A 12,078-nucleotide genomic window follows, 5' to 3' on the forward strand; every position below is an offset into this window, starting at 1 on the left:
CTGGCTGGGCATGGCTCAGCGGTTGAGCATTGATCTATGATCCAGGAGATCGCAGTTTGATTCCCAGTCAGGACACATGCCCAGGGTTTGGGCTCGATCCCCAGTGGGGTGTGCAGGAGGCAGCTGATCAATGACTCTCTCATCATTGATGTTTCTATCTCTCTCTCCCTTTTCCTTTCTCTCTCTGAAATCAATAAATATATATTAAAGAAAAAAAAAAGAAACTTTTTCCATGTGCCAGTAGCCACCCTCTTTAAAAGGAGGTTTGGATTATAAATAGCTATTTATTTTTGCTATATCATTTATTCTCATACTTTCCCATAAGACAGATGAAAAAACTGAGGTAATAGCCACCTAGCAATCCAACAGTGTTGCTCAGCAGCAGGTTCAAGTATTCTGTATATTTAGCCTGGTTCTCTTTTCTTCTGAGCTCTCTCTTTTCTTTGTAGCAGCTTTACCAATTCCACATATTCTAATGTGAAATCTTTTATGGATGGTGTATGGTCTTGTTGTTATCCCCTAGGCTCCATGCTTCTCTAGGATCCCAGGAGAAAACACCATCTCCCCAAGAGCTGGGAGCTCTTGGAATGCAGCCAAAGACCTTCCAGGATCCATGAGAGTTGTTTAGCTTGTTTGCAGTATATTTTCCACTTTTCAATACCCACTTCAACACTGGCTATGAAAGAAGGAGTGGGAGGGTTGAGTGGAAAAGGCTGAGAAAAGAACTCTGTCATGAAGGACATTTTTTCTTTTCTTTTTTTTTAAGTTAGATAGCCACCTACCATTGTGGTCAAGGCAGGTAACCAAATATTGGCCTTGTTCTGGAAAGGCCCACTCCTCCCTTGCACAAAGAACACCTGCCTCTGAATTCTCTATGCAGGGAGACACAGCAGAGCTGGAGGAGGTCCACAGAGATAGTGAATGCAGATGTGGTCACAAAATCTAGGAGATTCTAGCAGAGCCCACTCAAAGCTTTGAAAGAGGTCCATTTAGAAAAAAACAAATAAATGTAATATTATGCAATGTGAAACAAATGTATAGAAATCATTATCCTCAAGAGTTAGTGTAAGCTGAAAGGATGTATAAATACCTTTTTAAAAGGGCTAGAGATGCATTCATAAATTTATGCATAGCTGGTTACTAAGGGCAACTAGGATGTTTTCATAGGAAGCTGGAAACAGAAGAGATTTTAGAGATCAGCTAATCTCTATCCCTCAATCCCCCTCCCCCAACCTCTACACTGAGGGAGCATCAAAAGGGGGTTCCTAGAGCCAAAGAGGGGACTAGATGGGAAATGAATGATTCCTAGTGGTCTCCCAGCTAACGCCCACCCTACCCCAAATCTTTTTTTCAAAGTTAAGTTTTCAGAGATGGAGAGAGGGACCAAACAGTTTTAAAAGCCTCTACTTAGCTAGAAGAGCCACATAGACTTTGTGTGTGGAGCTTGGGGGTGGGGATCAGGCAGAGGGAGGATATGCAAAGATAGATAAAAAAGCCTATCTTGCTTTTGGAGAGATCCTAGTCTAATAAGGGACATAAAAAATGATAAAATATTACAAGTTTATGTACAGCACAACAGGGTATACTGTGGGGATGCTATGGGTACAGAAGGTATGAGTACTGTGTACAAAGAAAGTGGGAGCAGGGCAAACTGGTCTCCACATGTGAGAGAGCCTGAAACAAGTGGCAACATTCGGCTTAAACACACTAACAGGGGAACAGTTAGCCCGACCATCATGCAGTCAGGCCTACATAGTCAGTTTAAAGCTCAAGGTTCTTCAGAAACAATGTAAATGGTGCCCCCTGGAGTTTTGCATCTCAGTAGCCCTCCTCAGTAGCTAGCACAACTTCCCCATTGTCAGATGAGGAAACAGAAGTCTGGGGAGATGAATGAATGGATGGCTTGGGTCGAATAGCTGTCTCACGTCAGAGTAGGTTTCTATTTTGCCTTTACCACACTACCTAGCCATGGAAGTTGGGTTATTAAAGGCAGCCCGGTCCTCCCACAACATATGCCTTCATCAGGGCCACAGCTAGCCAACACACATTAGAATCAAATGTTTCATTAATCAGAATTAGAAATATTTCTTTCCATGAATGATAAAAATGGTATCTCGTCCCCTAGGCAGATGCAGACTCTCACAGGGTGCTCAGCTTGGCAAGTAGACCTTGAGCTCAGCTTCAGCTCCCATTGGCTTCCTCAGTTGGGTGTCATGCATTGAACAAACTGCCAAACCCTACCCGGTAGCCCCACCCATTAGGGACAGGAGTCCTGGGCTAAAGAGACTGTGAAGCTAATCTAGGAAGCACTGTTGTTATAAAGCCGTTGCACCACTGTCTGAGACAGTTCCTCCCCACCCTAGCCTGTAGCCCCTGGGGTGAAGGCATTTCAGTAGTGGAAGACACAGGCCCTCTCTAGTTTCTCTCAGATTTTGAAGTCTGTAAAGTGATGTGGACTCCCTCGGGCTATAAGACAGTTCATGAACATAAGATGTTATTATATCACTACTAAATAAACAGTACAACGATTAAGTTTTATTTGAAAAAACGAATCAGCTTCCTTCATGCTGCTGAAAGTTCTCAAATAAGGGGCCAAATTTCATTTTTAGTGTCTCTTGAATAAATAGCTCACTCAGTTGCCTTTCTCCTAGCAGAGCCTTCCAGTTTTGCAATTACAGTCATTTCAATTCTGGAGGGGCCTCAACAGTGAAGAGCCATCAGCTTCCTCCTTCTACAACTCTCTGAGGACTGTGGGACCAGAACTAGGTCTCATCTCCTCTCTGGCTTATTCGTCGTGTATAGGCTATAGCATTTTCAGCCTGCCTTCTTTCAGAATTATGACCAATTAAGCACAACAGAAACTTTCAAAATTGAGCCTGTCCATGCTCTTTCTTTTATTGCTCCTCAATTTACTATGGCTCAGATTATGAAATTGAGCAAAATGCCTTGGCCAAGTAGCTCAGTTGGTTTGAGTGCCATCCAGTACACCGAAAGTTTGCAAGTTTGATTCCCGGTCAGGGCACATACCTAGGTTGTAGGTTGGATCCTCGGTCAGGGCAAGTTTGGGAGGCAACCGATCCATGTTTTTCTCTCACATTGATATTTTTCTTTCTCTCTCTCAAATCAATGAACATATCCTCAGGTGAGGATTAAAAAGGAAAAGAAGAAACCAGGGGGAAAATTTCTCCACTGGTTGCATCACTCACTAGTGTCTAGAATTCTCCCATGAGTCTAATTAATTTCTATCATGTGACTCAAAGAATCCCTAGGTAATTACCATTAGCTCTGATAAGGAGAACACATAGATAGTACCAGTCATTGAAGCTGCAGTGTGAATGTATTTGCCATATCTTTTCCCAATGAGACAGAAGGGTGTATGAATCAAGAGACATGTGAATATCCCACAGTTTAATGGAATGGATGTATTCCACCAAAGGTAGCTGTAAAATGAATTCTAATTTTACATTAGTTGTTTTCCTTCTCCCTCCCTCCCTCCCTCCCTTCCTCCCTTCCTTCCTTCCTCCATTCCTTCTTTCCAACTCATTTTCTCTCTCCCTCCCTCCCTTTCCTCCTTCCATTGGGGGGGGGGCAATAAAAATGGAATTATTATGGGGGAAATTCCTTTAATAGAGCTAAACTATTAGATAACAGTTCAGTGGGACTTTAGTGGGAGAAAGAGGAGAGGTTGTGAGAGGCAGAGGGGTTCCTGTGCCTATCTGAGACTGTCCTAAATGGGATTCAGTTACTGTGTGAAGCCTGAAATGCATATGGGGTTAAGACCAGTGCTAGAGCAGCATGGGCTGCAGGTTTTAGTTGGAGGAGATTTTTTGCAGCTCTTTTGGAATCTAACTGTCCCTTTAAACCATCAACCTCTATCTCCCATGCAGTATCAGGAGTTTCTGTCTCCTCACTTGCACCTTCCAAAACTGTTTCTCACATATTCCCTCCACTTTTTAAACTTAATAGACTATTTTTAGAGCAATTTTAGATTTACAGAAAAATTGAGCAGAGAGCACATATAATTCTATCCCTTTTTCCTCTGCACACAGTTGCCTCTCTTATTAACATCTTGAATTAGTGTGGTACATTAGTGACAATTGATGAAGCAATGATACATTATTATTCAAGTCCATAGTTTACATTAGAGTTTACTCTTTGTACTTTATAGTTCTATGGGTTTTGACAAATGTATAATGACATGATACATGTAATGTATCATGTACATTACAGTATTGTACAGAATAGTTTCACTGTCCTAGAAACCCCCTGTCCTACACTTATTCATGCCTTCCCTTCACCTCCCAGACCCTGACAACCACTAATCTTTCTATTTAATGTGGTTTTGCCTTTTCTATGATGTGATATAATTGTAATTGTACAGTATGTAGTCTTTTCAGACTGGCTTCTTTAAATTAGAGACATGAATTTAAGTGATATCCATGTCATTTTGTGGCTTGAGTGCTCATTTCTTTTCATTGCTATATAATATTACATTATATGAATGTACCACAGTTTGTTCATCTATTTACTTATTGAAAGATATCTTGTTTGCTTAAATTTTTTGGCAATTATGAATTAAGCTGCAATAAACATTGTGTGCAGGTTTTTGTGCAGACGTGAGTTTTCAACTCATTTGGAAAATGAGGAGTGTGTGTGCTGGATTGTATGGTAAGACTATATTTAGCTTTGTGAGAAACTCCCAAATTGTCTTCCAAAGTGGCAGTGCCATTTTGCATTCCCACCAGCAGTAAATGAGAGTTCCTGTTGCTCCACCTTCTCCTTGCCCAAATTTGGTATTGCTAATGTTTTGGATTTTAGCCATTTGAATAGGTGAGGGAGGTAGTGGTATCTCATTATTGTTTTAATTTGCAATTCCCTAATGACATATAACGTGGAGCATCTTTTTATGTGCTAATTTTTCATCTGTATATCTTTATGGAGATGTCTTTTTGGACCTTTCACCCACTTTTTAATTGAGTTTTTTTCTTATTGTTGAGTTTTAATAATTCTTTTAAATTTGAGACCGAAATTTGTGTTTTGCAAATATTTGTTTTGCAAATATTTTCTCCTAGTCTGTGGCTTGTTTATTTATTTTTTCATTCTCTTAACAGTGTCTTTCACAGAGGGGATGTTTTTAATTTTAATGAGATCCAACTTACTATTTTTTTTCTTTCACGGGCCATGTTTTTGGTATTGTATCTGAAATATCATCATGTGGGTTTTCTCTTATGTTATTGTCTAGAAGTTTCATAGTTTTACATTTTACATTTAGGTATAAGGTCCACTTTGAGTTCATTTTTTGTGAAAGGTATAAGGTCAGTGTCTAGGTACACATTTTTTTTTTTTTTGCTTGTGGATGTTCAGTTGTTCCAGCACCATTTGTTGAAAATACTGTTCTTTCTCCTTTGAATTGCCTTATCTTTTGCCAAAGATAAGTTCACTACATTTGTGTGGATCTATTTCTGGATGCTCTATTCTGTTATATTGATCTATCCATTATTTTGCCAATACCATACTGTCTTGATTAAGTCTTGAAGTTAAGTAGTGTCAGTCTTCCAACTTTGCTGTTCTTTAGTATTTGTATTCTAGGTCTTTCATCTTGCCATATAAACTATAGAATCAGTTTGACAATATCCACAAAGTAAGTCTCTAGGATTTTGATTGAGTTCATACTCTATAGATGAAATTGGGAAGATCATGGCATCTATGTTTATGAGAAAGATTGGTCTGTAGTTTTCCTTTCTCATAATGTCTTTGTTAGATTTAATATTAGGGTAATGCTTGCCTCATAGGACAAGCTAGGAAAGATTTCCTTTGTTTCTATTTTCTGAAACACACTGTAGAGAATTGATATCATTTCTTTCTAAGTGTTCAGTTGAATTCACCAGTAAAACCATCTGGGCCTGCTGTTTTCTCTTTTCAAAGTTTACTAATTATTGATTTAATTTATTTAATCCATATAGGCCTTTTCAGAATATCTATTTCTCTTTGTGTGAGTTTTGGAAGCTGTGTCTTTCAAGGAATTCATCCATCTCATCTCAGTTTTCAAACTGGTGGGCATAGAGTTGTTCATAATATTCCTTTATTTTTTCGTTTAATGTCCATGTGATGCCCTTCACTTTTACCCCATTCACTCATTTTAAAATTATGTATTGAGTACTTATATTAACAACATGAATTCAATATATATTTATGGAATGCTTATTATGTGTCAGGTACTGCCTAAGGCTGGGAACAGCATGACATCTTTTTGGAATTCATATTCTAGTGAGAAAGATCAAGTTTGAATAAATAAATAGCCATAGCCAGTTTAGCTCAGTGGTTAGAGCGTTGGCTCGCAGACCGAAGGGTTCTGGGTTTGATGGAGCCTTGGTTGCAGGCTCGATCCCTAGCCCTGATCGGGGCATATGTGGGAGGCAACCAATTGATGTGTCTCTCTCACATTGATGTTCCTCTCTCTCTCTTTCTCTCTGTCTGCTCTTTCTCCCTTCCACTCTCTGAAAAGCAATGGAAAAAATATTTTAGGGTGAGGATTAAAAATAAATAAATAAATAAATAAATAAATAAATAAATAAATAAACACATCAAATAATTGCAGTAGTGATGAGTGCTAAAGAAGAAAATAAACAGTAGGGGAGAGAGTTTATTTAGTAAAAGTGGGCAGGGAAAACCTCTCTAAGGAGATAACATTTTAGTGAGAACTAAAAATAGAAGGATCCAGCTTTGAGAAAAGCCTAGGAAAGAGCATTCCAGGCAAAGGGAACCACATGTGTAAAGACCCCCAAAGCAAGGAAGAGCTCAGCAAATAGGAGTGAAATAAATAAATTCAGTGTGTCTGGAGTGTAGTGAGCAAGGGAAACAGTAGCCCCAGAAGAGTTCTGAGAGGTGGGTATGAGCCTGATCCTGGAGAATGTAATAAGTATGGGAAGGAGTTTGCATTTTATTGTAAGTGAAGTGAATGAGAAACCTTTCAAGGGTTTTAAGAAGGAGACAAATGTGATTTGCTTTACTTTTTATTTTCTGTGTGAAATGCTAACTGGAAAGTTATTTACTATTTTTAATTGTAGTTTTATTGAGGTATAATTGACAATCAACTGCACATAATTAAAGTATAAAATTGGTAAGTTTTTACATGGAGATACCCATGAAACCACCACACAGTCAGGATAGTGAATTTATCCATCATCCTCAAAAGTTTTCTATGTCCTTTTTTTTTTTTTTTTTTTGGCTTAAACAACAAACATTTATTGACTCCATGACTTACATTTTTAAAGGGTCACTCTGTGATCTTTCCTTACAGTTGTGAGGAAAACAGAATGCAATGGAGCAAGAGTGATGGCAGGGAAACCAGATAGGAGCTATTGCAGTTATCTATGCAGAAGAAATTGGGTGCCTGGACTTGAGCAGAGCAGGCAGTGACAGTTGAAATGGAGAGAATTAAACATGAATGAAAGGGGATTTATTTGCCAGACCCTGGACTGGACATTACCAGCTTCATTAGGTGGGCAATCTCACTGCCTCCATCTAGCTACAGAAGGGTGCCTTCCTCCACCTCCACTTTGAGGATTTCTTCCTGAAGAATTTCAATTCCCCATGAGCTGTAAAATCATCCCGTTGGTTCCTCATTTTATCCCAATAAGCTCTGGGAGTGACTATTGTAGTTCCCTGTGCCTATCAATGACATATTTTCTGGGGACCACTGTTTCCATCTCAAACAGATGTTTCTACATTCTGGGCACATTCTGGGTGCATACCCTGAGGATCACTGTTCTCATCTCTCCCAGGTGGGTGACATTTAGAATGATTATTGTTCAGCAGTACTCAGGCTTCCACTAAATGGTATGACAGAAGGAAGAACTTTGACTATCAGTGTGAGTAGACAGTGGAATGGATTGCCAGAGGAGGTTATGAAGGTTCCTTCAGCCAGACAAGCTGCTGAAATATGAAGACATTATGTATCAACGTGAGTAGCATCTTTATATTTGAAGACTGGGTAGAGAAAGCAATTCAAGTGACAAGGGGAATAAGGTGGAAGGACACTGTCAATGCTAGGTCATGGGTGACTGCCAAACAATGCAATGCAAGACTTGCAGCCAAGTTGAGCCAGCAGGTGAATAAGGAAGCTAGAAATGACCAGGGAGCTAGTTACCATAAGTTATGAGGGTGAAGCCAAGGTCTGAATCCAGGGTATAAAGCCAAATTGGAGGACACAGATAAGGTCTGGATTCTGAATAGATAAACAAGAAGTGAACCTGCAGAGGTCCAAACCAGGCAGAAAGCAGTGTCAGGAGAATCCTGGTATAATGCTGGTATTGGTTTGTGACTGGGCTTCCAGCCAAGAAGAGGGAAATAGAGATAAAAATCAGAGTTGAAAAAAGTATCTCCTGGATCAAAACAGCTAGGTGGGTCCACACCGTAGCTCAGCCAGGGTGTGCCAGTGGATCCCAGAACTAGGACCCATCTGCCCTCTGCCCTGTTTTGAAATTGCTTAGGAAGAGGCACAGTTTCACAGATTTTTGTGACTTCAGCACAGTTATAGGGCCTCTGGGGGATAGGACATCACTAGGTGATCTACTGCCCCTCTTCCTTACATTTCTTTGGCCAGTGGACATTCTTGTGACTTCAGAAACAAGCAAGAAGCAAAATCAAGTTCACATAAAGAATTTCCCTGACTCTGCCCCTGCTTTATTTGCCTCTCCTCAAAGCCTTTCACTACCCAACTATTTCTGCAACTCTCCAAGAGGTCTGTCAAATAGGTTTATTAACAGAATCCTTTCACCACCCCAGTGGCTTCCACCATTTCCTCCTTTCCTTTTCTAGCTCCCTGGGATGATAATCTGATGCCAAGTCTTCTGATGCTTTTAACAAAGGTATTGATGCATTGAGGTCACTGTTTCTGCCACTGCTGCTGTCACAAAGCTGCCTCCCACCCACCTGAAACTACTAAAACCAATGTTTCTGATGTGTCATGTGTATTCAATGCCCCACAGAGATTTTAGGAAACCGTTATTTAAATTGGTAGTTACTCTTACAAAATCCTCTCTACTTCGGACTCAGGTATGAGACCCGAGAGCTGGATCAGAAGATAACCAGGGTTGTGGCCTCCAGTTATTGTTGTTGTTATTTGTTTTGTGGTTGTTGCTATTGTTTGGTTTTGGTCTTCCCAGCAAGCTTTCTCATTTCCACTCAACTGGTTATAGATTCCACTCCTGGCCTTAGGAGTAAGTATGTGAACTAGACCTGGCCAATCACAGAACATCCATTCTCTTAGCAACAGTGATTGGACCAAATTATGGACACATGATCAAAAAAGGCTAATTAGAATTGTTCCTTGAAATAGATGCATGGACTCTAAAAGATAGTTCTGTATGCTAAGCTGCAGTGGCTGGTAGCTGCATTTCCTATAATATGGAGAAGACCACTCTATAACAGGAGAGGATGAGACAACTGAGGAAAGAGAAGCAGAACGAGATATAGACACAGAGAGTTCTGACCATGTTGACTCCCCAGCCCTGGTTCCTTTAAGCATCCCACTCTCCTTCCTAGCCTTTTGAACCAAGAGTCCTTTTTTTCTACTTCAGATGAGTTAAGTTAGGTTTTTTCTTATTTTAAAATGTCATGATTAATTACAACCTGAGATTTATACTCAACATATTCCCTCCACTTCCAACATGAGGTCTAGGAGAAACCTACATTTTCACTCTTTCTTCCATTAGGATGAAATCTTTCCTAGAGGCTCCTTGGGCTTCTAAAGAAATAGTTCCTTGGTAGACTCACCTCTTAGACCCTCCAGACAGACACAGATGTATGTGAATCTAATTTAGGCTGTCAAGTTGGATTTTATCCACATAACCATTCACTCATTTAACAAACATTTATTGAGTTCTTACTATGTGCTAGACACTCTTCTAGGAGCTGAGAATATAGAAGTGAATAAAAGAGGCATTTCTTTGGTAGTTGCAGAATAGCCACAGAGATGTAAATTATAGCATAGGGAATACAGTCAATAATATTAAGATAAATATGTATGGGGTCAGGTGGGTACTTGAAGCAGCAGGGGGATCACTCTATAAAGTACATGATTTTCTAACCACTTTGCTATACATCTGAAACTAATACAGAATAATATTGAATGTAAACTGTAATTGAAAAATAAAAAAATAATTAAAAATAAATAATTTCAGCATTTTTATAAAAGGATACAGATGTTAGCACAACTGTTCACAGTGCACTAAGTCCACATTCAGACCAAATATCAAGCTATTTATGGTTCTGAATTCTCACAGTTATTTATTCATTCACTCATTCACATACACACACAAAAGCTCCAGACATTTCTTCCTTCATGTAGCTTGAATTATGATGAGAAATAGATAACAAACAATTGATCATGCATAACATAATCTCATCAGTATTGTGAAGAAAAACAGAGCAAGTTAATAAGATAGAAAGTGATGGGGTACAGTGCTGTTTTAGGCAGTATGATCTGGGAAGCCCTCCGAGGAGTGAACAATCCTGAATAATGTGAGGACATGAGTTACGTGGATACTTGGAAGAAAAGTATTTTAGGTTAGGGGGACAGAAAGTGCAAAGGTTTGGAGGTGCTTGACATGTTTGAAAGGCAGGCCAGGAAAGTGAGGTGAGTTAAAGGAAGAGTGGTAGGAAATTAGGCCAGAGAGGCAGCCAAGGGTCAAACTGTAGAAGGTCTTGGAGGTTAGAGTAAGACCTTTGTATTTTTTCTTAATTGTGATGGGACACCATTATAGTGTCTTGATCTGGAGATTAACAGTGTCAGATTGACCTTCTACAAGCATCCCTCTGACTGTAGTATAGATAATGGGGTGTAGGGGGGTGAGAGCAGAAGCAGGGAGACCAAACAGGAGACTATTGAATTGGTCCAAGTGAGAAATAATGGTGGTGTCAACTAGGGTGGCAGCAGTAAAGACAGTGAAAAGTAGATGGATTTAGAATATATTTTAAAGCCAGTTAAAGCTAATAGAATTTGCCGATGGATGGGAGATAGAGTATGAGAGAGGGTGAAGGATGACTCCAAGTATTTAGTCTTTAGTAACTAGGTGAATTGGGATGGCATTTATTGAGATGGGAAAGAATGGAAGAGATGCAATTTCAGGGGTTGGGAAAATCATGAGTTTAGTCTGGGACCTATTACATCTAGGATGCTTATTATACATGTAAGTAGAGATGTGAAGTCTGGAGAAAGGAAATACACATCAAACAAAGGGAAGGAAAGTGTTTGGATGAAAAAGGGGGGGGTTCCTGAGAAACAAGGGTCCACACCCATGTAAAGCATATCACACTGCCAATATCGAAGGAGAGTAAATATATTTCTTTTCTCTTTTCTCATTATTTCTACAACTAGGGCTTGGCAAAAATTCAAGCTATGTTAATAGAAGGGGGTTTTGTTACTGGTAAATCAGGGTGGGTAAAGGGACAATGACTCTTCTAGCATATAACTTTACCAAAGGCATGCTAAGAGAATGTCAATATTGCAGTGTGGAATGTTCAGCTTTCTCAAGGATATTCCACTCTGAGATCAGTCTTTGGTCAGGACCTCTTCCTCCCTCATCTCCACCACCTACAGGAGTGAAGGAACATCGTTGTATCCATTCAGCTTTGGAACTAGATGGAGCTGAATGACTGACCACCTAATCTAGAGACCCACGTCAGAAAAGAGAGTTTCCAGAGTTCAGGGGAAGGAGGAAAAGAGGCAGAAGAGGTTTCCCCACTGACTTCAAGAGGGAAGGGTGCTCCAAAGAGTTTAGAAAAAAGGTCTCATGCCCACTGAAGAACTGAGAATGAGTGGAATAGTAAGAAGCCATTCAAAAATTGACATGTCCATTTGACTCATATCGATTGGAATATGTGATTTAAACTGGGAGTAAGACCATTTTGTACATTTTCCTAAACTCCATGTATTTATGGGTGACTAACAGTCTATTTTAATCACTCCCTCCTTTCCACCTTGGGATTACACAAGTATTGAAATAATGAACTCCACAAGGGCAGGAACATAGTAGGCATTCAATAACTGCTCATTAAATTATTTAAAGCTACTAA

This window comes from Miniopterus natalensis, chromosome X, assembly GCF_054644295.1.
Source record: "Miniopterus natalensis isolate mMinNat1 chromosome X, mMinNat1.hap1, whole genome shotgun sequence".
In the NCBI taxonomy this organism is placed as follows: Eukaryota; Metazoa; Chordata; class Mammalia; order Chiroptera; family Miniopteridae; genus Miniopterus; species Miniopterus natalensis.